The 26,192-nt window shown below is 42.3% G+C and overlaps 1 protein-coding gene across 1 annotated transcript in view; it reads left to right on the plus strand.

Annotated features, from left to right (window-relative positions):
• Nucleotides 1-26,192, plus strand: part of LOC149223224 (conserved oligomeric Golgi complex subunit 2-like) — a 160,645-nt gene that overhangs the window by 53,607 nt on the left and 80,846 nt on the right. The gene's annotated exons all lie outside the window — the stretch shown is intronic.

The raw sequence follows: 26,192 nt of genomic DNA on the forward strand, positions 1-26,192 counted from the left end.
TGACGGTGGAATTCTAAATAGATTGATGCCCTAGCTACCACACCAAGTGGGAACCCTTGAAGCTTCTTTTGACATGGGGATTTCTTGAAGGTTTGCACTTTGTAGTTCATCATTCAAAACATTTTCTCTTAACTATAATTGACCATTGGATGAGCCTTTACCTCGGTATATCTCTCAAACCTAGGTCTCTTATAGTATTTCTCTCAAGGGGTTTTTCGTGGAAAGTCATCCTAGCTTCTCCCAAAACTCACACATTGATTGAATCTTTGCATTGAATAAGCCATCCTTGCCTCACTTTGGACCTTGGTATAGACATATTAATTGCAAGTGAGGAATATTGGAAGTCTTGATCTTAGGCACTTATCATTCTTGATCATTCCTGAGCTCGTCCTCTAGTCATCCTTCACAAGTCCTTCTTGGGGAGCCTTTTAGCTTCCTTTTGAAGCATTTGAACCATTAATTGAGCCTCTCCTTGAATGGGCCTTGGAAATCATTTCATATCTCGTCATTGATCCCATCATCCTAAGTGATTTCCTCTATACTGCGACTCCTCCTGTCGGTGAAAATCCAAGAAGAGAAGGGGACTTAGGCTATGGTGACAGTGGGCCTTTGTCCCAAATTGTTCTGCCTTTGAGCTCTAGCTTACAAACTAGGCCTGCAAGTTTTTGCAACAACATAGACCAATGTTACCTTAGACAAAGGACCATAGAGATCACTTTGGACTTTACCACAGAGACTTATCATAGAGCGCAAAAGTTTTAAGCTTTCAAAGGAGCTCCGACTTTGGATTATGTTTCATAATTCTACTAGGCCTTTGCAATATCTTTTGAATGTTTTGTAATGATTTGATAGAGTAATATTTGCACCTTCAGTAGATCACAATGTCAGTCAGACCTTGCACTACTTCGTTTTGTAGGCCTCATATTCATCTTTATTACTGTAAGTGCTTTCATGACAAATGAGTACTTTGCCTTGAAGACTTGTCATTGACTCTGTATAGTTGTTAAAAGGATACATCTCATGACATTGTTGGTTCAGACAGATATGTTTCTCAAAATTCCTCTAAACTGCTTTCAAAGTTACTTAGGATCGACTCTCTTAATTTATCCTTTCAATAGTTCTCTCTTAGGAATTTCAAGAACAAAAATATATTCTTTTTTACTTCAGTTACAGTGCACATACTTAGTATTCAACAATGAGATTGTTCCTTTTTCCCTTTGGCCTCCTAATAGGGTATCTGAGTTTTTCGGCCTTCTAAGATCATCTTGAGGCCTTCTCGACCTTTCTGCACCATTCTGTTGTCTTAGTACTGAGATAGGTTTTGAGACCTAGAGCTTGAGAGCTTCGACTTTCCTATGAACTTTTCTTGCACCAACACATTGTTGACCTTTGATATGGAACATGGTTGCATTTATATCTTAGCTCTGATACCATGTTGGAAATTCACTGAATTTCTAATCATGGTAATTACTTGTGACTATTTATATATGTTTTCATTTAGCATTTACTTTATTCATTAGGTCATCAAGCAATTCACAAAAATATAGGTGCCATAGAAAGCTTGCTTCATTATAGGGAAAGGTGCCATAGGAACTCGCATCAACAGAGAGAAATACACTGTGGGAGCTTGTATCGTCATAGAGAGATGTGTCACAGAAACTTGCATCAATATCATAGAAACTTGCATCAATATGGAGAGATATGTCACAGGTTCACATCACAGAAAGACTGGTGCCTTGAATAACTCGTATACCACAGAGAAGTTTTCTTCATATGTCCGAATGTACTCTTCAATTGATGAAGTTTGAATTTCTTGCCAAATGGTGGAGGATAGTTGCCAATATATAGTTTTTTTCTTTCATCCAAAAGGACATGTCTTTTGGGCAGGCCAACTTGTCTTCTGGAGGGCCAACTTGATCAACTTGAGGACACAATTATACTTTGAAAAAATCAATTTTCTTTTCCTTTTCAATGTCCAAATGTGACATGACAAAAACATATTCTTTTTTACTCTTAGTATGAAGAACATGCTTAAATAAATACATTGACGAAAAATTATACATTATGAAGACTGAATCTTATTACATTTTCAACACACCAAGGAAGCAACTAAGAGACAATCAACCGTCTTCTACATGCTAAGACACCAAGCTCATGTACAAGACCTTTCGAAGCTACCAAGAACTTCAACACTCCCTCCTAGCAAGGAAGGGATTCTTCACCACCCCTAGCTTGTCCCTGTAAAACATGAACTTCCCTTTCCCTAGAGGTTTGGTGAGAATATTTGCCACTTGGTCCTCTGTGGGAATGTTCTGTGATCTCGCAATACCTCTCTGAACCTTGTCTCTAATGAAATGATATATGATCTCTATATGTTTGGATCTGTCATGAAACACATGATTTTCAGAGAGCTTAATGCAACTCTGATTATCACAGTGAATCACCATGGGATCCAACTCAAGACCAAATAACCTTATGAGCATCTTGCGAAGCCATATGGTTTCACAACTTGCCATGTACTCTACCTTTTCTAAGCTAAGTGCCACTGACTGCTGCTTCCTTTGGGATTTGTGCATATTTGGAAAGTAACTTTACTACTTGAAATGGAAACGCTGCTACTACAACTCTATAATTCCACACATCTAATCAATCACAATCATTTTCTGTAATTCAGAAATCAAATCTACAACTATTGTTACTATTGTTGCAACAAAGAAATTAGATTTGCACTTCATCTACTTGTTGAAGACATAAACAAAATAAATAAATCTATCAAGTGAAAGGAAGCGGTGGTGTTTCTCATGTTGTTCTGGGGGCTTGGCCAATTGACAATATCCTTCATATGCCCTTAATTGCCAAGATAGGTATAAACAAGAGCATTTGCAGATTTTAGAATCAAAATATAACTCCGGCCTTCTTTCTGCGTTTTAAAGTCAAGAGAAGGAAGGCTTAACAACCAACACTAGGAAAAGTTATAATGTTTTGTAATGTTATTTTGTTGATTTCTGTAGCTCAGGCAGGTACTTCTGCACAAGCCTTGTGTCTAGGCATGCAAAAGTCTCCCATATTCTCCTTAGAGTAGTTGCTCTAGAGTGAGCAAGTTGCTGATGTAACTTAGTCTAAGTCTAACTTAGGGAAAAACACATATTAATATGTTGGATTATTGAGCTAAAAGAAACTTAGGAAAAGTAAAGTAATTTACTTTAGTAAGTTTTAATCGTAGCTGTTGATTTCAAGCGAGGCGGGATCTAATCTAGGCTGTTAATCACTTTGAGATTAGGGTTAGGGTAAGGGATTTAGCTCAATGTAAAGTTATAAAAGCAAGATTGAGGAGAAGAGATAAACACACTATAACAACACAAGATTGAGAGTGACATCTCAGTGAGCGGTGTGCTTGGTCCGAGGGATTGCAGAGGGGTTGGAGATCCATATCTATAGGAAAGATCGAGCAATGAGCTAGGTTATATTTGCTGGATCAGATCCACTTTAATTGTATTATGTATTTTCTCAAGTGGGCAATCATCCCAGAACAAGAGCCCACCTAAGTTTGGATTTTTGAAAGAAAAACTTGTTGGGCAAAAATTTGTTTGTGTCATTGTGATTGATATTGTTATATTTGCTTTTGCTGAATTTGTTAGGAGCCTAGTTGTGTTTATTCAATCAATCAATTTTTTGCTAGGGATTAAATATCGAGTGCTAGGTTCGCAGGAAATCTAACATGGTACTAGAGCTCGAAAGTTGAAAATAGATCTTGGAATCACGAAAGCCAGGTTCGTATAGGATCTCTCGGGCTAGGTTTGGCCCCGATCGTACGAGACAATTTCTTTTTTTTAGGGAAGCTGAATGACTGAAGAGTACTTTTTCAGCAAGCGGCGGCTGATTTATTTTCCTTTTTTTTAACATAAAAAGGGGAATCGACGACTGTGGTGGCCAGTGGCCGCAAACCAATTCCCAGTCACTAACCTAGCCAATGGATTTGATAGTAGGCAACGTGCACATCGGAAGATAGAGCAATTGGGATTTGTAGGGATCGATGCAGGGGGAGCACAATGTAGGAGAAGGTCGAGGGTCGAAGCTGAGTAGGGCCATGAAGGTTCCCATAGTTGAAGTGGCTAACAACAACAGGATGTCAGACTTGCCACTAGGGCCAACAAGCTGACATAGTATCGAGATGGGAGATGGTGCAGGCAAATAGCGATTCAACAACTAGCACAGGGGGCAAGTGAGCCAAGCCAACAAGCCGCAAGGCTTGGGGTTGTGACAATAGACGTAGCTGAAACTACAACCACTTGGGCTGACCAACCGCAAAAGGAGACAGGGCCGACATCTAGGTGTCAAGACACGCCAAGATGATAGTTAAGCCCAACAACAACATTGATGGTTGAGGCTAAGTGAGGGGATTGCATCAATGGGACATTGAGCCGACAAGGACACATGGTTGACAGGAATGCATAGGCTCAGAGAAAGCCAACTTGGAGTTGGTAGGGCTTGGTGCATCAAGGAAATTAGCTGTGGCTGATAGAGAAACAGGGATAGATCGATTGTAGGGGTACCGACTACCACAGGCAACAACACAGACCAGACAACCCGCAGGAGGAACCCCACATAGCGGTCAACCGACAGCCTTGTGCAACAAACATAGGTGCTATTAGTGGAGGTTGGGGGTGGTAGAATTGTAGAAGGCAGAAGGCTGTGGGGTTTGAGTAGCTGTAGACAACATGAGGAGCACAATTTTCTTCTTTATCAAGGAAAATTGTTTTTGACAATGTTTGATTAGTTGCATGAAGATGATTAACAGTCATAGGTTGGAAGATTATTTGCATGGGTTGTCTAACTACAACATCTGGAAGGAGAGAATTATGTTGGTGTTAGAGGAGAATGAGATTTGGGAGTTTGTAGCACAAACTCAGATTCCTCCTATCGATGCAACACTTTTGGTCGCCCATAAGCAGAAGGACGTGAAGCCAGGAGGACTATCCTGGACGAAATGAAGGATCACATTATTCCTCATATTTCGAGAAGAAAATTGCAGAGAAATGTGGGAGGCATTGACCAAGCTATACCAAAGTGACAACTAGAACCGAAAAATGGTGCTGAGAGAGAAACTCGGGAGCACCGAGATGTCCAAGACTGAGACAAGTTCTTATCTCACCTGAATATCTCAAGTACAATACGAGCTTGTTGTAGAAGTGGAGAAAGTGTTGGACTCAGAACTAGTAAGGACAACTTTGAATAGATTCACAGAGCAATGGGGTACCTTTGTTAAAGTAGTCGTGGCATGGGAGAATCTCCTAACCTGGGATAGGTCTCTGAACACATTCATAGAGCAATGGGGTACCTTTGTTAAAGGATTTATGGCAAGGGAGAATCTCCCAACCTGGGAATGGTTGTGGGATGATTTCACCTAGGAGGAGACTTGTGAAGAGGCTCCACATGGCAACCAGGTAAAAGGTGTTGAATTTTGGGGTAGTTGTAGTCGTTATTCCTAGCTACTCCAAGTCGACCCTGTTACCACTCAAACCGGTAGGTGACCTAAAAGGGGGTTCCTAAGAGGGCATCTGCTAGGTCAAGGGCAACGATGGAGGCCTAGCCCACTGTCACCACAACTATTCTCCCTGCTCTTTACAGACTTTCACCGATGGGAGGAGTCTCGATAGTGTAGGGATCACTTTGTAAAGTAGATGTCAATGGATAGGCGAGAAGTGACCCTGAAAACCCTTTCCCAAGGATGCAATGAAAAATGGAACTTGTTTGCTCTTTAAGCAAGGGACTTGGTTCACCAAGGGTAAGGGGTGAGGATTGGAGGGTTGAGGGAGAAAGAATAAGCTTATAAAGGAGTTTCTCAATCCCTATAATCCTTGGAAACTTGGACTCCCAAATGGTCTTTGACAAATAGTCTTAGTTGAGAAGTGGAACCACACGGGGCCAAGTGGACCCAGCCCAGGTTCGGGGATAGAATGTAGCAACCAATGATGTTCCTATCCTGAACAAGGTGAGGGGAAAGGACCAAGCAAGAATATTTACTTCAGAAGGTTGAACTGATCTTATTAATGTCTAGCCTTGGGGATGCTTAGGCAAAATTTGGTCCTAGAGCTAGGGCTTGTGATTCCCGGAGGTTCCACCGTCAGAATGGCCTCAAATTTGGAGGAGAGGAGGGGACCCACCAGCACAGTAGCCTAGAGAAGATCAAAATTTTTCCTTGGACCAATTGCCGAGAAATTGATTCCCTAGGTGACTCATTGGGGCTAGACTCGGGAAAAAGGGGAAAATGGTGAAAATAAAGTTAATGTGATCACCCTTTTTCTAGAACCAGTGCCTAATTCACTTGGGGATATGGAGTCAAGGATGGTAATGAGCAAGAACTTGGATTCTTGATCAAGGAGGCCTAAAAAGTCAACTTCATCCAATGTAGATAGTGAGAAAAGAAAAGTGACTTTCAAGCATTTATAGTTTAAAGCAAATGATGCAAGCTTCTCGAGATAAATAATCTCTAGGACATTTCATTCATATAACATTGGCCCATACATTTAATGAATACATTGCTTAATTCCACATTACAATTATGCAACAACTGGTCCTAATTTTAGCAGTATGCACCAACAAGAATAACAACGATAAAAAGCACTTACAACATTATAGAGTATATCCAACCAACAATTCGTTTGCATAACAAAGCTCCAAGATAAAAGAAATAGCCCAAATCCATACATCAAAATTCTTCCATCTCCAAAAATATCCTCCAAGGAAAAACTGCGAAAATTCTCTATGAGTAGAGAGATCCCAAGTCAAGTGATGATACAAATGAATGTATCTAACATCAATATACAACCTCCTAAGGAGTTTGAATTAGCTTATGGGACCCTAAAGATAAAAAAATGTGCAAATAATAACTCCTAATGGTGACAATCTCACCATACTAACTCATAATGTAAAAACAAGCCTTACAAGGGGCCAAATAATGATGTATGCATGTCGTAGGGCCCTCCAAAGGTTTAATAACATCTTGAAGTGCCATATTGAGGAATAAATTCCTCAGAATATTATGGACAAGGGGGTGGTGCCTTGTTCTCCAAGTAGTAGACCTGTGGTGCTCTCAGTGGGTCTGAGGGCACATCAATGACCCCATGGGTCTCCATATGAATCAGAGATGTTTGTAGATCCTCTGCAATGGTCCAAGTGGCATAATGAATGTTTCCATGACATTGTACAAGTGCTGGGACACCTGCCAAGACTGTGGGGGCCTGCTGGTCCTAATGTACCATTCATGTCAGCATTGTCCCCAAAGTGGATCTGTTAATTTTAGGTATGTTCTATGCTGAGAGCAAGTTTACTTCAATTTTCCATAATAGCTCAATATCAATTCCAGATTAACAATCACATTTAGCATGATAGTAAAATGCAGATAGAACATAAACATAAATCGCAGAAGACAAGCCAAGACAAGGGGACACAAGGTGTGGTGCCAACCATGGACAAACCCCAATGTGGGGAAACCCTTGATCAATTCTTCTTATGTTCTTCAATAGTTCAATAGAGAGAGAGATAGTACATATACATCAGAAGTCAACATTTTTGAGTTGACAAAATAAGAGTAGAGATCTTCTCTAGGATGATGACACATGAGGTAGTAGAGATGAACACAGGTGATTCCATCACTGTGCTGCACCCATCACTATGCTGCACTTCATTACACTGTGCTGCACTCATCATACTGCATCCATCATGCTGCATCTATCACTGTGCTGCATCTCATCACCATGCTGCACCTCATCACCATGCTGCACCTCATCACCATGCTGCACCTAGCTAGCTGTCTAATCCTCAATGAACCCATGATTAGTAGCTCTGTCCATCTTATAGGTAATCCTGAGAATAACCTTGTTGTTGGCTATGGCCTGCGGCCTAGCCTAGCAACAAGATAGGCCTCCAGTCCTTTATCAACCAGCCTCCAAGCATCATAAGAACTTGACTTTGCTGTCATCCCTTTCAAACAGGTGTCACCAAAATATGACCTCTGTAGCAGCACTGAAATTCTGATCATAGTAATCCGAGTTTCCACATGTCGAAATACTTGTCCTCCGATTACAAGCCATCCGAACTCGTTGACTGTGAGACAACATGCTTCATTACCCAACATCCCACAACAGTTTATTCGACCTTATCACTATATGAGATCAGAGATGAATCCGAGCTTCTGTTGACTGATATTAGTCCTAGACAAAACTCCGCTATCCCTTATCTTTCTTCTGATTACATCCAAAGATAGCGCTGCCACTGTCTATTCAAAGTTACAATCAAACTAACATCTTCCACTGTCTATTCAAAGTTACATTCAAACTAACATCTTCCACTGTGCATCTAAGATCAGAGACTGAGACAACGTGTTTGAGATACCTTATTACAGCAAATAAGGGTTTCTTGAATCACTCTTCACTACGGATTGAGGTCACCTCTTCTTGACAGCGGTTAGGGCTTATCGCTATGCCTTGATCTTGTTGAGAACAACAAATAGGGCAACTCCCTTTAGCCCTACGTTTAGATGTTTGAGGGCTTCCTTATGACAGTGTAGGACATCTCCCTTTTGCCTGCGGCCTGATCTCCTCACTGTTCTTCCAGCGTATAGAATCCTTCTCCTAGTGTCTCCATTATGACAACGTATAAGGGCCTTTGAAGATTGTGGATTAGGAGCTGCATAGACACCCGATCAAAGCCCTCTTCTTGCTGCGTTTGAGGGTTTCTAGAGACAACAAATTAGGGTCCCTTCATGACCTGCGGCTAGGGCATAAGGGACAACATATTGGGACCCTTTTACCTTCAGCTGTGTGAAGGTCTCTTTTACTACAGCTAGGGCTCCCTCTAGGACTCCTTAGATTGCGTTGAAGCTCCCTTAAACTAGAGACCCTTTTCTTGGATGCGTTGAGGGCTTACACTACTGCCCTTCTTGACTTCAGCTAGGGCACGTCCAAGACTCCTTCTTTAGGGCTGCGTAGAAGGCATCTCCTTTACACCTCTCCTTCCACCAAGAACCCAAACAAGTGCAGAGTGAGATCACAAGAGATGAGTGTGAAATGACTTGAAGACCTCTCCTATTTATGGTGAAACATTGAGGACAAGAGGGAGTAATTTGGTTGCTGGCCGACCTTGACGAATTGTCACATAACACAAATAAATTCATATCTCCATGAATACATGTCAGAATCGGATGATCTTTAGATCAATCCTGCACCTCTCGATGAGAGGAATCCAAGAAAAATATTGGTTGCTGTGAATAATATGACCCACATGGAGTTTGGCCCTAGTTGCGAATTTTAACACTCCCTCTCAACTAGGGAGAACCCCATCTGCCAGTCCATACTATCTCTGCCGTCAGTGCCCTGTACTGCTCTGCTGAACTATGAAGAAGATGAAGTGATCGAAAATGTATCATACCATCCTCTACTGACCCAAAGTCAGTCCCATATAAAGGAGAGTGTCTCATACCACTCTTACTGATTCGAAATTAGTTCCAAATAAAGAGAGTATATCATACCACTCTTAGTGATCCAAAATAGTTCTGAATGAAGAGAGTGTATCATACCACTCTCACTGATCCGAAATTAGTTCCAAATAAAAAGAGTGTATCATACCACTCTTACTGATTCGAAATCATTTCCAAAAGAGAGTGAGTATATCACTCTTACTGACCCGAAGTCAGTTCCAATTGATCCCATATCAATATCATCCTAGCATAGGGAGTATGATAGTTACACGATACGTCCATCGGTACTACTATGGTCCCTATCTTCATTTCCTTACTCATTGGCCAGGTGAGAGGTACTTCCCATGAGTCCCAGACTGCATGGGTAGGATGTCTCAACAGGAGAAGGATGAACCACTCATCTTGCCTAGATGTCGCCATGGGGTATCCTAGGGGAAGGCTGAACCACTCACCTTATGACTGTGTCTCAGCAGGAGAAGGATGAACCACTCATCCTGCCTAGATAGTAGACCACTAGGGGAAGGCTGAACCACTCACCCTATGGTTGCTCATCGCTCCAAGAAGTATGCCCAAGCCCCTCGGAGCTCCCAGATCTCAATGTCCATATTATACTGGATCTTAAGGAGAGAGTCTCTCCACGACTTCTAGTTGTTCTCTGAAAGTCAAGAATTTGACCTTTCCCAGGGGCTTCATCTGAATATTGGCGACCTGCACATCAGTCCCAGAGTGATGGAGCCTACTTGCTTCTTGTTGTACCATGTCCCAGATAAAATGGTACCTGATGTCTATATGCTTGGAGCGATCATAGAACATGGGATTCCTCAACAATCGAATCCCACTCTGGTTGTCACGGAAGATCATGGTGGTATCCAACACGTGTCCAGACTCCAAACAGCTCAGTGAAGAGCTTCCACAACCAGTCAGCTTCACAGGAGGCTATATTCACTGCTATGTTTGTGGCCTCTTCGGTGCTCAAAGCAACTGACTTCTGCTTCTTGCTCATCCAGGATATCCAAGCAAAACCCAAAGAGAACCAACAACCATAAGTGCTCTTGCGATCCTCCATACTGCTTGCATAATCAGCATTAAAAAAACAATCCAGCCTCATAGCTCCAACAGTATATCTCTGTCCATGTGTGATTGTGCCCTGACGATATCTCAAATGATTCTTGGCACCAATCCAGTGAGGCTCAACGATATATGAGCTCAACATGCTAACTGCAAAACATATATCCGGACAGGAGTTCACCAAGAACATCAATGCTAGTATGAGTTTATGGAACTCAGAGGCATTTCCCAAATCAGGTTCGGCATCACTACCAGATAACTTCTTAAAGTTAGGCTTCATTGAGGTAGTCACGGGCTTGCAGTTCACCATTCCAAATCCGGAATCCAACTCCCTCTTACTTTTGTAAATGAGAGGGTCTATACTTGCCAGAAAGAGATCATCCACATAAGGTACTAGTATCAGAGGTCTATCATCCACAACCTTAAAGCAATGGTTTGGATTTGCTTCTCTCCTAGTGAATCTTAGCTTCATCAGATAGCTGCCAATCCTCTCATACCAAGCTCGGGGTGCTTGTTTTAAATCATAGAGAGCTTTCCTTTACTTGTATACATGAGATTCCCGATCATGAATATCAAACCCCTTAGGTTGTTCCACATCTGTGGTCTTGCTATTGCTTTCCTTCGGTACATATTTGACATGTACCTTCATGCTCTTCTTGAATTTAGGCATCCCTTTCACCATCCGACTCACATTGGGTAGGACCTTATAATGAAGATGGGCAAACCTCTGGTGCCATAAAAGAGATGTGTCACATGACATGGTCCCCAATGGACTTCCTGCAACTTGATACAAATTTCCACCCCTGAACTCAAAAACATCTTTAAGATTCCTTTTCCAAACACGTACCTTTCCATCAATGAATGCCACCTTGTAACCTTTGGCTTCCATTGCCGAAATGGACACCAAGTTCTTCTTGAGATCAGAACTTCTTGTAAATGAATCGTGTTACCCTTATTCAATTGAAGGGTGACATTCTCTACATCCTTTCCAGGATATGTGGCATTGACTCCAAGTATAATCTTCACGATTGTTTCCTTCTCTATCAGATTAGAGAGAGCTTCCTTCTATCCGATGAAGTGCCTTGAAACACTACTATCAATAAGTCAAATTCCCAAAGAGTCTAGAGGAGAAGTAGTGGAGAGGGCCAATATAAGATAATACTCCTTTGGCTTGTCAAAAACAACATTTGATTCTTCATACCTGGAGTTCCTTGCTTTTTTTGAAGAGTCGGGCATTTCTTTGATGACCTACATTCCTTCGATCATTGAAGATGCCCTTGGAATGATTGTTATCATCATCAAGTGATGTGTCCCTTCTATTTGGACACTCCTTTGCATAATGGCCAAACTTATTGCACACAACGCATCTGCCTTTCCTTCCACCCTTAGTGTACTTGAGTTTTGTAGCAGTTGGTGCATTTGATGGAGGCTCAAGGATTTTACCCTTAACGTAATCCAACACTTCTTGCTCTTCCAATGTCAGATTCAGAGACATCTTCCATCCATGACAGACCTTTTACGGAGCTTGACTTCAGCCGTGAAGAGGGATGAGGAACCCATTGAGCCTTTTACCTTGTCCAACTGTATTTGGTGATTGTTCTTCCACCCTTGCTTGGGCTTTGTCTTTGCCTCAACTCTGATACCATGTTAATTTTAGGTATGTTCTATGTTGAGAGCAAATTTACTTCAATTTTCCATATTAGCTCAATATCAATTCCAGATTAGCAATCACATTTAGCATGATAGTAAAATGCAGATAGAACATAAACATAAATCGTAGAAGACAAGCCAAGACAAGAGGACACAAGGTGTGGCGCTAGCCAGGGACAAACCCTAATGTGGGGAAACCATTGATCAATTCTTCTTATGTTCTTCAATAGTTCAACAGATAGAAAGATAGTACATATACATCAGAAGTCAACATTTTTGACTTGATAAAATAAGAGCAGAGATCTTTTTTAGGAAGATGACACATGAGATAGCAGATTTGAACACTGGTGATTCCATCACCATGCTGTACCCATCACTGTGTTGCACCCATCACTGTGTTGCACTTCATTACAATGTGCTGCACTCATCATACTACATCCATCATGCTGCATCTGTCATTGTGTTGCAGCTCATCACCGTGCTACACCTCATCACCATGCTGCACCTAGCTAGCTGTCTAATCCTCAATGAGCCCATGATTAGTAGCTCTGTCCATCTTATAGGCAATCCTGAGAATAGCCTTGTTGTTGGCTATGGCCTGCAACCTAGCCTAGCAACAAGATAGGCCTCCAATCCTTTATCAACCAGCCTCCAAGCATCATAAGAACTTGACTCTGCTATCATCCCTCCTCCAAGCATCATAAGAACTTGACTCTGCTATCATCCCTTTCAAACAGGGGTCAACAAAATGTGACCTCTGTAGCAGCATCAAAATTCTGATCACAGTAATTCGAGTTCCCACATGTCGAAATACTTGTCCTCCGAATACAAGCCATCCGAACTTGTTGACTATGAGACAACATGCTTCATTACCCAACATCCCACAATATTTTATCCGACCTTATCACTGTATGAGATCAAAGATGAATCCGAGCTTCTGTTGATTGATATTAGTCCTAGACAGAACTCCGCTATCCCTTATCTTTCTTGTGATTACATCCAAAGATAGTGCTGCCACTGTCTATTCAAAGTTACATTCAAACTAACCTCTTCCACTGTCCATCTAAGATCAAAGACTGAGACAACGTGTTTGAGATACCTTATTGCAACGAATAAGGGTTTCTTGAATCACTCTTCACTGCGAATTGAGGTCGCCTCTTCTTGGCAGCAGTTAGGGCTTATGGCTGTGCCTTGATCTTGTTGAGAACAACAAAGAGGGCAACTCCCTTTAGCCCTGCGTTTAGATGTTTGAGGGCTTCCTTATGGCAGTGAAGGACATCTCCCTTTTGCCTGCGGCCAGATCTCCTCATTTTTCTTCCAATGTATAGAATCCTTCTCCTAGGGTCCTTTTTACGCTACGTATAAAGACCTTTGAAGATTGCGGATTAGGCATTGCATAGACACCAGATCAAGGCTCTCTTCTTGTTGCGTTTGAGGGTTTCTGGAGACAACAAATTAGGGTCCCTTCATGACCTGCAGCTAGGGCATAAGAGACAACGTATTGGGACCATTTTACCTTCAGTTGTGTGAAGATCTCTTTTACTACGGCTAGGGCTCCCTCTAGGACTCCTTAGATTGCATTGAAGCTCCCTTAGACTAGAGACCCTTTTCTTGGCTGCGTTGAGGGCTTACACTATTTCCCTTCTTGACTGCGGCTAGGGCACGTCCAAGACTCCTTCTTTAGGGCTGTGTAGAAGGCATCTCCTTTAAACCTCTCCTTCCACCAAGAACCCAAACAAGTGGAGAGTGAGATGACAAGAGATGAGTGTGAAATGACTTGAAGACCTCTCCTATTTGTGGTGAAATGTTGAGGACAAGAGGGGGTAATTTGGTTGTTGGCCGACCTTGACGAATTCTCACATAACACAAATAAATTCATATCTCCATGAATACATGTGAGAATCGGATGATCTTTAGATCAATCCTACACCTCTCGACGAGAGGAATCCAAGAAAAATATCGGCTTCCATGAATAATATGACCAACATGGAGTTTGGCCCTGGTTGCCAATTTTAACAGGATCGCTAGTAGTCTCTGAACATCCACGAAGATCCCTGTGGAGTGTTTTCAGTTGTTGTGGAGGCCCATGGCTCTCTATGCACACCCTACATGTGCCAATGTGGACCTCTGGGGGTCAGGATCCCATATAGGGAAACCAAACCCAAATGGAAACCACTTGGAATCCTATATAAGATCCAATGCGTCCCCTAGGCTTCTAGTACAATCAGTCATTAAAATGATTGGGTAAAGGAGCTTACAAATCATGGATAACAAAGTGGGCATTTCAATAATGGCTTGCCCTTCCGTAGTGGGCTTTGGCATGTGCTAGTGTCTCGAAAATCCAAAGGGGGATAGTATGTTTTTAGCCAAGGACCTTATTAGGTGGTTTTAGTTCTTAGAAGGGATAGTATGTCCAAGGTACATCCTTCTAATGGGGGTGGCAAGTGACAATAGGTGAGATGGAATAGGGAATGAGGGGGCCAACCTTGGGCCACATAATGGGGCATAGGGGTAGCTAGATAAGGGGAAACCTACACCTGGGTATATAATGTATATGAGGGAGCAATTGTGGAACATGAGGTGCCCCGACCTTGATTTTTCCACCCTTATTTATATGCCTTTTTCCTTTTATGAATTTTCTTTAATCAACTGCTCGGGCTCAAAGGACAAGAGCATGATGTGTATAATATAGCAGTGATTACCCCCTTGAGGTAGGGCAGTTCATTGCTCGCTAGGGGTTGGGACAATCATGGGTTCCTGAATGATAGAGGAGGCTCATCTAGGGCCTATGGAACCAGGGTGATGGCCATGGATGGGGTAGAGCTCATGTGTCGGCTTTTGCCCATGTGCTAATTATTTTTATCTCGACCATCTTTTGCATTTTGTGGTAATATTTCTTGTTAAATGTGGCCATTTATGCTTTTCACTTTTTCTTTTAATTGTTTCAACCTCCGGGGCATCATTCTAGGCTTGACCCAAGGTGGGGGTAAGGGGATAGGGAGGCTAGCCCTATGTGGACCTAGGTGGGAATGGGGGTATAGTGAGTGGAAAGGGAGGGATATGTGTGGATAAAGGAGTGGGACCACGCACCCAAAATCGGAGTTTCACAAGTAGTACCACCCTATAACCAAATGGTCAATAAAGGAGATCCCACGGGACTAAGATCCAAGAATAAAAACCAAAAGAGATCAAGGGGACAGGAGCACAAACTAAGCCCACTCTTTCTGCCAAATCCCCCCATCAATCCATACCCAGAAGTAGCCATGATAAGTAAACCCAATACTCAATTACTAAATGACAAGACATTCCTTTAGATTCGGGAGGCCCACCTTCAGACATACGATCAATAGAAGTGGGTGAGGGACCACATGGCTGGCTCAGGTGGCAAAGAAATGGCAAAACGAGCTAGTAGGAGGCATGAAGGGGCTACTGGCTACTTGCAGAGGCTCATCTTGGAGAAAAATTTCTCTTGGGGATATCACCCACAAGGTGGTGGGTAACATACCTTGAAAAGGAAATGCAAAGAAAAATATTTAAAATTCAAAATTGAAATTATTTTTCCTCCAAAGTGCAAGTTTGCTCCTCCACAAGTTCAAGTCATCCTGCCCCCTTAGTCACACCTATTTGGGCTCAACGATTCACTATAAAGGAAACTTGACTTCCACCTCTTGGCATGAATTTAGATCATCTTCATCCTCCATTGTTTCTATTCACACATGGAAAAGAGGACTTCTGAGGTAGAAGAAGGACGAATTTGAGGAAGAAAGGAGGATAAATATGAGGCCAAAAGAAGGAAGAATATGAGGTAGAATAAAGGACGAATATGTAGGAAGAGTTTGTGCTTATTCTGAGGTAGATTGGAAGACCCAATTTTTGGTTGAAGGAGGCCTAGTTGGAAGGAAACCCTGGAAGTAAACATTGTATCCATTTTTGGGAACTATTATTCATGGATGAAGGGCCGGTCTAGCCCTAGGATCTTCCGTGTTGTTTTATAGATATCTGATTGTATCTCTTGTTGAATTGGATAATTTCTATAAGAAAAGGTTGTTGGGTTTTTCCATGGTTAGGGTTTTCCCAGGATAAATTTTGTGTCTCTTGTGTTTGGCTGTTCCTTCATGCTCCTACCATCATTATTGTTTTACCGTTGAAGATTTTCTATGTATAATTGCTTAATGATGAATGTGATACATGATAAATTAATGAAGAAATTATTGGAAGTAATTATCAGGCCAGAAGATCCTAAAAAATCAACATGGTTTCATAGCAAAGGTTGTTAAAGAGAAGCCCTAAGAGAAGAGATAAGCAAGGGCTACAACTAGATGAGGTCAAAGAGAAAGCCAAGAGAAGGTCTGAGCCAAGGCTGAATCAGAATTAGAGACTTGACCGAGATTACTAAAAGGAAGGCTGAAGTTAACTGGATTAGGCTGCAACTAGAGAAGTGGTCCGAAGTTGTTAGGAAAGAGGCTGCAAAACCTCAAGAAAGAGGCTGTAGAACCTCAGACGGAGGCTGAGAGGCCTCAGGCTTGTGACAGGGGGCCAAAAGGCCTTAGTGTAGATTGATCAAGGCCAAAAAGCTGGGCAGACTAGGTTGCAGAACTAGAGGCCTCAAACCCTTTTGTCAATTTAGGACCGAAATGCCTCAGAAGGCCAATAATGGTGGACTTAAGTTGCCAATAAGAAAACTTTGGTTTAAAGAGGTTATCATCTGCTCTTATCATTGTTTAAAGAAGTAAGGCTTTAGCAAGTTTAAATTCAAACAAGGTATGTTTATCTCCATATGAAGGTTGTTGTTTACACATTTATTAAGGACCAGTTGATTAAGCAAGTTCTCTTGGAAGATTTGAAAATATTGAAATACTATATTCTCTCTTTGTTGAAGTAATTTTATAAAGCATACTTTCATGATAATTGGAAGGCATTGTTTCCTTAAAGAGGCAAAGTACAAGCCTTACAAAGTCTATCATTGATCCCGATACATTTGACTAATATTGAAATTTGATCGAATTTAAACATCCTTGAATGACTGATAATATGAATAGAACACTAGTAGTAGGAGCCAAAATTCATCCTAGACAAAGGCTCATTGGACAACCTCCAGGACAAATTTGAAACTTGTTTCAAGAATGATGCTCATGTTTGTATATATTGTTAGCTGAGATATGGTGCCATGGTAGATGGATATTTTGATTATTTGAACCTTGTATCAAAGTTTCTTTTGGAGCTGTTGCAAATCTCTAGTTCAATGAAATAAGGCTTGAAGAAATTAATGTTAGATTGTGAACTACTACTTAGAAAGCTGCGTTGCAGGATAAGAAGTATGCAGGGCCATCAAATTATCTTCTTGCAGGAAGATGACTTACATATATGATATTGTTGAGATTATGTTGCTAGGGTGCCATTACTTGAGTCTTGCTGTTGCTAGAGCAAATTGAGCTAGAGGAGAAAGCATTCTTCACCTATAAAGCAACAAATTTCAACTAGCACGTGACAGAGTTTGTATTTGGAAGTCCTAGTGTTTGAAGTCTTGGATGAGAAAGCCCTAGGGTTTGTGGATAAAACCCTAGAGCTAGACCTAGATCGATGTTTCCGTTGAAAGAGGAAACCCTAGCTCATGCAAGGAAGGAAATCAAAGCAAAATGTTGATGATGAGGACAAAGATGCTAAGTTTGCATATGGATTTCTATGATTTTTGCAAAGAAAGCAAGGATCAAGAGGGAGCTGACAAATTTCCTTCAAACCTCAAAAGATAAGTACTTCATATCATTATTTCTTGATTATTATTATTATTATTAATTTAATTTTGGTTATCCTCTTGTTTTTTTTGTTTCTTTTGCTAGGTTATAATCGTTTCTTCCATGATCTCCTAGTGAGGTTTGCAGGTACATCGTGAAGGCTGACAAGGCTCTGGCAGCAAATGGAAGCATTGGAAGAACAAAGCAAAGTTTGTGGCAAGAGGATTCTACCAGGATCAGTGTTATGTGTTTTAGAGGGAGAAATTGTATTGACATCGTGCTTGATGACCCGAAGAGCTCCTAGTTCAAAGGGAGCAGGCAAGCCATCAAGTTTGAAGGATGCCATGGTGGATGAAATTGTGCCAGAAAGAAGTCAGTAGTGACTTCCAAGTGGATCTAGAAGATGAAGTATGTGGTAGATGGCAACATAGAGAAATACAAAGTGAGGATTCTCCCAGGAAGAGGGAGAGGACTATGAAGAGAGATTTGCTCTAGTCACTTCTATTAGAACTGCCATTTCTGTTGCTTCTATTATGGGTGGGAAATTACATCAGGTGGATGTGGAGACCGTTTTCCTCATTGGAGTAATTGAGGAAGAAGTGTACATAGAGCTACCTCAGGGCTTTGAGGTACAAGAGAGGGAATCTAATGTTTGCAGTCTAAAGAAGGCTTTGTACGAACCTTAGGCATGGTGATTATCTAATGAGTCATGGTGGATCTTGCTATTAGATGACTTATTTCTCATAGAAGCAAAATAACTCGCGTGATAGAGGAAGTGACAATGGCAGAAGGATTTGCTTCCATGGCAGAGGGAGAAGCCATGATTGCCACAACAAGATCTGTTTCAGTGTCAAAAGGAGCACTGAGTCAGGGTGGCCGGAAAGTAGTTGTGGCACAACATGTGTTGAGGTACTGACATGGTACAATTAGATGTGAAGTGAGAAGTATAGCTGCAGGGATATGCAGATTCAGATTGGGCAGAGAGTGTTGAAGATGGGAAGAGTACATCAGGATGATGATTTAGATTGGAATTTGCTTGTGTAGGAAGTAGACATCTGTTGCACTTAGGACTACAGAGGTTGAGTATTTTGCAACTATTTTGGCGAGTTGTGAAGCAATGTGGCTTCGGAAGCTACTCACAGGATTGTTTGATCAAGCGCATGAGACGACCGTGATTACAAACATGTTACCACCACATCTGGGATATGGTATAGAAGGAAGCAGTGAGGCTCGAATGTATTTTTCTCCAAACGAGCAGGATGTTGACATTCTCACAAAGGCTCTGCCCCAGGGTGAAGTTTGTGTACTTCAAGGACAAGCTTAGATTAATTAAGATTGCTTCCCTTAGTCAGAGGGAGTGTTGATGTTGTAGCATCAACGGGTAGGCATTCTCCCTATGTCAGGATATTGACAGGATTCTTCCTTGTCGCACGAAGGAAGAATCTGACCATCAGAAATCTTTCATGTGCTTTCTGATTTATTTTTGCCTACTTGTTCTGTTTAATTAACAAGTTATTTACCATGTAAATACTAAAAATAAATACAAGTACATGCTCAACACATTGTAGATCATCAACTGAAGGAAAAAAAAGCACACAAGTGACATCATTATTTTTGGACCAATTGCCCCAGAAAAACCCAATGTGGGAAAACCAATTCAACTATTTGAGGGTTTTATTATTAAGAAGTTTCAGAATACAATCTGGGTGCCAAACTGGCTCACCCAACAGAGAATGATCTCAGTAGTAGTACATCTCAGTCGAAGACAGATATTCCAGCTAAAACCCCGGATGAACAATCCCACAACTCTCAGCTCCAATTTGCCCCACGAAATCTCCAGCGTCTGCCTCTAGGGACTGTGTCAGCCTCTCTGGCCCAATGTCACCCCAACTTGCCCTGTGCAGCCTCTGGAGGCATTGTGTCAGCCTCTAGAGCCTCTGCGTCACCCACGCTGGCTCTCTTTGGCACTGCGCAGCTCCTGGCTGCCTCTGCGTGGGCCCTAACTAGCTCTGCGTGGCCTCTAGCTGGCTCTGCGTCCCTCACTCTTGGCTTCTGCGCTGATGCTCCTGCTACCCTCTCTGCCTCTTTGTCTCTGTATTCACTGCCCTCAGTTGCAACTCTGATCACTCCTTCGATTTCCTCAGCAAGCCCTACCCCAGAAAATCGAATTCTTGATCAACTCGGTGTGTTTTCCAAGTGACCCTTAAGCCTCCTCTTATACTTTTCTCATTTGACAATTCAACGACCAAGATTAAGTCCCTACTCAGCAGCTAAGATTAACTCTGGTTTGATCCATGACTTTTGGACCCTTCTAACACAATTTTATATTAATTCACATTAATATTTTATTTTCCCTAAGTTTAGAGTTAGGGACTCCATTAAAAATATTAATTATTTTAATATCTCCCAAACTGTTTAGAATTTGCGCAAACCATTTATGGGTATTGGAGATCTCATGTGCTTTAGCCTCTCCACCAATTTTCGTGGCTAGAGCACATCTGATGCTACCCCAAATCAACACTCCCTCTTAGCGAGGATTGTGCTCTAGTAATACTCTTCACTCAGCATCACCTTGATCATTTGGCATCAGTCCTGGTGCTGATGCTAGGCCCGCTGCCCAACATCCTCTGTATTGCTGCATCATGTATTGCTACCCATGGCCCTGCCACTGCCACTGCTGCATCTGTACGGAAACCTCTCTCATCATGTTGCATCGTGCTGCCCATAGTACTGCCACTGCTAACTGCTGCACTGTAACTCAGTTACTGAGAAATAAGTAACTGATCTCCCAACTTTGACATCTCCGTTAGGTTAGAGACACCCACAATGCTGAAACTCCTTCTGTCGTTGACAAGTGCTCCCTCTCTAACCTCTGCGCTGCTGCAACAACTCCATGCACCTCACACTGCTGCCTCACACTGTCCTAGGACTCCTGCACTGTAGCTCCCTTTGTCGCTCCATTCGCATTTGTCTCTACTGACATCCGCCAGTACTGCTACTCCTCTTCGGGGCTCCTATGGCAAGGTATAATCCAAGAGGGTGGGTACCTCGAGGATCCTGCCCCTCATCCCCTGTAGTCCATCTGACTATAGCTCGATGTCTTCCCACTTCCTCTTAAGTGGCGTGTGAGAACTCATGGCACAGTCATCATCTGTCTCCACTTCCTTCTCGCCCTTGCTAGCGCAACCTTGGTCTCGGAAGCCTCTCCCTTGCTCTTCTTCCTCGGACACTGGCTCGCATAGTGACCTAGTTCCCCATAGTGGAAACATTTGACCTTGGAGAGGTCCTTCTTTTTCTGTTTCTCTTGCTTTCCCTCAGATGCTAGGGAAACATCCTCCTCTTCCTCCTTGATTCTGATCTCTTCTTGGCAAAGAGCTGCCCACAGTTCCTCCCAATCTGGAAGGGTCGACCTGCCCAATATGCTCTGGACAAACACCTCCCAGTTTTCTGAGACTGCGTTCATGGCTGTCCTCACCATCAATTCTTGATTCAAGATGGCCCCTATGGAAGTCAGTTGATCTCAGATCTCCTTCAATCGACCGAGGAAGGTGTCGATCTGTTCTCCCTTCTGCATCTGGTATGACCGCAACTGATTTTCTAGTAGCATCTTCCTCTGCACGGAAGTATGCTAATTCAATTTCGTCAGGGCCTCCCACATCACATTTGCTATTTCCTTTTCGGCAATATGTTGTACTACATGGTCCTTGAGCCCGTCAAGGATGATGCTCTTGGCCCTCGCCATTGCCTCCTTGTACTTGTCATTCTCAACTGGGTCAATTGGGATCGCTATTGTCTTCAAGGCGAAGTGCTTGAGATGATTCTTGTCTAGAACGGACAAGATTCTGGCCTTCTAGACTACAAAGTTTGAGGCTCTGTCCAGTCTGTCTTGGTCCCTTACCCTGTTCACTGCTCCTCTACTTCCCTTCTGGAAGTTCTCGGTGTGACTCCCTCTGAGCCTCGATTTCCCTCCTGGAAACCCCTCTGCCAATGTCGAGATGCCCCCACTCTGATCGTTAGTGCAACTGCACCACTGATCCGAATTTCTTGGGTAGAAATCCTCGACAACAACTCCCTACTCCTTGGTCTTGCCCTGTTAGGTATTGTTCTGACCACAGTACCCCACTAGCTTCACTCCGCAACTTACCCACAGCCTCCTATGCCCCATCAAACTGAAGGTTAGAGCTTCTAGACTCTGCACAATCTCGACACTAGCAAAATCCGCACCTCCTGGCCACAGGCGTCAATCCTTCTTGACTGAGAAAGATGATCAGGAACTGCGTAGGTCAGGTCTGCTCCTTTCTGTCACTGCGCTGATCCTTCTCCTGGCTCAAACTTGATGACGTTGGCACCGCGTCACCCCTTCCTTGCTGCTTTTCTGCTAGGAACAACTTCTGTCACTTAGGACAACTGTTTCTGCTGCTGCCCCTCTACTCAGCTGATGCCCTTAGTTCTCCTGTGATCTGTAAGCACACTTTGATACCATGTTGGAATTTCTAAGTCTAACTGTTAGAAATCCTTCATGTACTTTCTGATTTATTTCTGTCTACTTGTTCTGTTTAATTAACGAGCTATTTACCATGTAAATACTGAAAATAAATACAAGTACATGCTCAACACATTACAGATCATCAACTGAAGGAAAAAAAGCACACAAGTGACACCTTTATTTTTGGACCAATGTCCCCTGAAAAACCCAATGCGGGAAAACCAGTGCAGCTATCTGAGGGTTTTATTATCAAGCAGTTTCAGAATACAATCTGGGTGTCAAACCGGCTCACCCAATAGAGAATGATCTCGGCAGTAGTACCTCTCAGTCGAAGACAGATATTCTGGCTAAAACCCCGGATGAACAATCCCACAGCTCTCAGCTCCAATTTTCCCCACGAAATCTCCAGCGTTTGCCTCTAGGGACTGCGTCAACCTCTCTGGCCCAGTGTCACCCCAACTTGCCCTGCGTCAGCCTCTAGAGCCTCTGTGTCACCCACGCTGGCTCTCTCTGGCAGTGCACATCCCTTGATTGCCTCTACATGGGCCCTGACTGGCTCTGTGTGGCCTTTAGCTGGCTCTGCGTCCCTCACTCCCAGCTTCTGCATTGATGCTCCTGGTCTGCTTCTCTGCTTCTGTATTCACTGCCCCTCCGCTGCAATTCTGATCCCTCCTTCGATTTCCTCAGCAAGCCCTGCCCCAGAAAATCGAATTCTTGTTAACTCAGTGTGTTCTCCAAGTGACCCTCAAGCCTCCTCTTATACTTTTCTCGTTGACAATTCAATGGCTGAGATTAAGTTCCTAATCAATGGCTAAGATTAACTTTGGCTTGATCCATGACTTTTGGACCCTTCTAACACAATTTTATATTAATTCACATTAATATTTTATTTTCCCTAAGTTTAGAGTTAGGGACTCCATTAAAAATATTAATTATTTTAATATCTCCCAAACTGTGTAGAATCTGCCCAAACCATTCCTGGGTATTGGAGATCTCATGTGCTTTAGCCTCTCCACCAATTTTCATGGCTAGACCACATCCGATGCTACCCCAAATCAATAGAATATCTAGGAAGGCGATGGTTGTCTTCTACATCATGTGTTGATATCTCTACTCCTATTTATTGATGACTTGGTCTTGTTGGCCTCTACTCTTGAGGGATCATAGAGTCAAATTGACACACTAGCCAATTTTTGTGATCTTCGACAGTTGACGGTCAACTTAGCTAAAACTAAGGTTTTGATCTTGAATGCATCAAAGCGTTGTCTTACATATTCACACTTTTATTACTAAGGGATTGAGATTGCCACAAATTATAGTTACCTAGAAGTAACAATGCTTCCAGGGACAGTTTCAAGACATCTTGGCCAAACTCTATCTCATGGATGTGATTATCAGAACCAAAATTCTCCGTGGCTTTGAGATCTTGGGATGAAGCTTGTTGCAGACAAACTGGACTAGATTGGAGAGAGTACAAACCTTACTTCATAGACGCATCATTTGATGTAAGCGGATGGTTCGATAGCCCATCATTCAGGTAAAGTTTGGTGTCCACCCTTTTTGCCTCAAGGTCATTTTTTTCTTGGTTTCTTTCCTTCATAGAGACCGATCTCTGAGAGATTGTCATTGGGTGAGAGAGGTATCGCTACCTTGCACTTTGCTCCATGGAGGCTTCTTGCCTTGGATCCTTCCCCAAGCCAAGCATGAGGTTGGTTCTCATAGGCATCTTGGCCTCTTTAGACAAGTACTATTTCCCCAAAGTGCTTCCCCCCATTTAGATTCTCCTCTGATGAGCCACACCATTTCTTGCTGACTAGACAGACACATAAGCAGACTACTAGAGAAGATATCTACAGATTGCACATTTAGGTCACTTAGATCTCAACCTCGACAAGCTTGAGCTTGAATATTTCTTTCTACCTAGAGCATTTTTGGAGTTGCGTGATGGCATGATCATCACCCCTTGTATACACATAGACATTGGATGCACTCACTTAGGATCCCTTTGGGATAGCTTCGAGTTAGCTCCCATTGACTCTAGATAGAGATAGATCACTGTATACCATGATCTGATAGGATCTACCAGGTGTGCCACCTTAAGGAGATGGACATAGAGATGTACTTCATTTTTCAGTGTCCCCTATACTATGGGATCAGAGGATACTGTCACTGCCTCTATAAGGACTCAAGAGGCTTCCTCTCTACTTTCTTTCGGTACCAGGATCAAAGCTGCTTAGTCCTTTTCATCAAAGAGATTTTCAGGCACAAAGCTCAACCCCTGCACGCCATGCCTTGCGCTAGGATGACCTAACTGATTACGTCATATTTCCTTGTTGATCCATTAGATCAAAGTAACAAGTGATAGGGCGAAATCCGAAGTCCACTAGACAACAGGATGGTGAGACCTTGGGCTTCTCCTCAGCCTCCTCCGTTAGGAGACCACCCAATATTATTGAGATTGGTACAAAGATGTTGGAAGGTACATCAAGCCACATGTTCTCAAAAGATTAGAGAGATCAACTCTAGACGAATCTAGACTTGAGCACGCCCCACCCATCAAACCACCTCCTAGATCTAGATGAACAACCAAAGATCTATTCAAAGTTTCCTTCTTTCAACCTCAGATGTTAGAGCATGCAGCTAGACTGCTTGAGGGTTTAGAAGACTGCGATAATGAGCTAGCTGCTAGTGTCCAATTTGCCCCTTGCCCTCGACCATCAGACTCAGGAGACCTTGACTTTATCGTCCCCATTGTCTGATCTCCTTCTCTTGATAGGTTCTTGTGTTGGCTTGTCCACCTTTTTAGTCTTGGACAAACTCAGTTAGTGTTTTATATCACTGTACCTTCATCACGGTTTTATACATATATGTAGGTTTTGTTCTTTGTATTATTTTTGACATTTCTAGGAGTTGTGCTGGCAGTCCCACATTGTATTCATACTAGTTGTACTCTTCAAAGTTCAGTCCCATTGACCTACTTTGTGGTCATTTGTTGGACATTAATATAATTATCTTATCTTATCTTATCACTGCCCAGAGTAAATTGATAACTTTCAAGATTGACTCTGTCTAGTGCATAAACTGCTGGAATAGAAGGAGCATTGTAGAAGGTTTAAGCAACCATTGAGTCTTTACAATTACCATATCTGCTGGAAGATGCTCCATGAGTCAGAAAGATTCAAATTACATGGAATCAAATTGGAGCTTGGGTTTGACTAAACAATTTAGTCAAGGACATTGACTGCATTATCATTCTACTCTGCCATTTACTATATTAGAAATAGATCTCGGTAAGAGCCAAAGCACTTACCATTTTCTTATGGTCAATGCATTCTTTCATGAGATCACTTAATTGTCATTATTATGTTTGAAATTAGAATAGGAAATTTGCTGTCACACAGTTGGCGATGCTTGTTTTTATTTTATGAAAAATAATAATAATATGTTGATGGACTGTTAATTTCATGTCTTTAGTTTCTTATTTCTTAAAATTGATTCTCGAGGAAGAATGCCCTTTCCTCATGGGTTGTGCCATTACATGCACTGCTCAAAGATGGGAAGAATAGATGCATGGCACTAAATATCATAGTGCTAGGCAATACCTCAATGCTTCAAATATACCAGTTCAGTGGAAGGTATTCCTCATCAAAATTGTTGAGAAAACGGTGTTGGAAGAGAATAAAAGAGAGGTCTTAAGTTAACAATTAATGCCATTGGTTGCTAACGAGAACAGCTTACCCATTCCTGCTGTATGATATTTGGCTTCTGTCCCTGCACT

This window comes from Pinus tabuliformis, chromosome Q (assembly GCF_031772625.1).
Source record: "Pinus tabuliformis cultivar Carrire ecotype Pingquan chromosome Q, CPIR1, whole genome shotgun sequence".
Classification (NCBI taxonomy): domain Eukaryota; kingdom Viridiplantae; phylum Streptophyta; class Pinopsida; order Pinales; family Pinaceae; genus Pinus; species Pinus tabuliformis.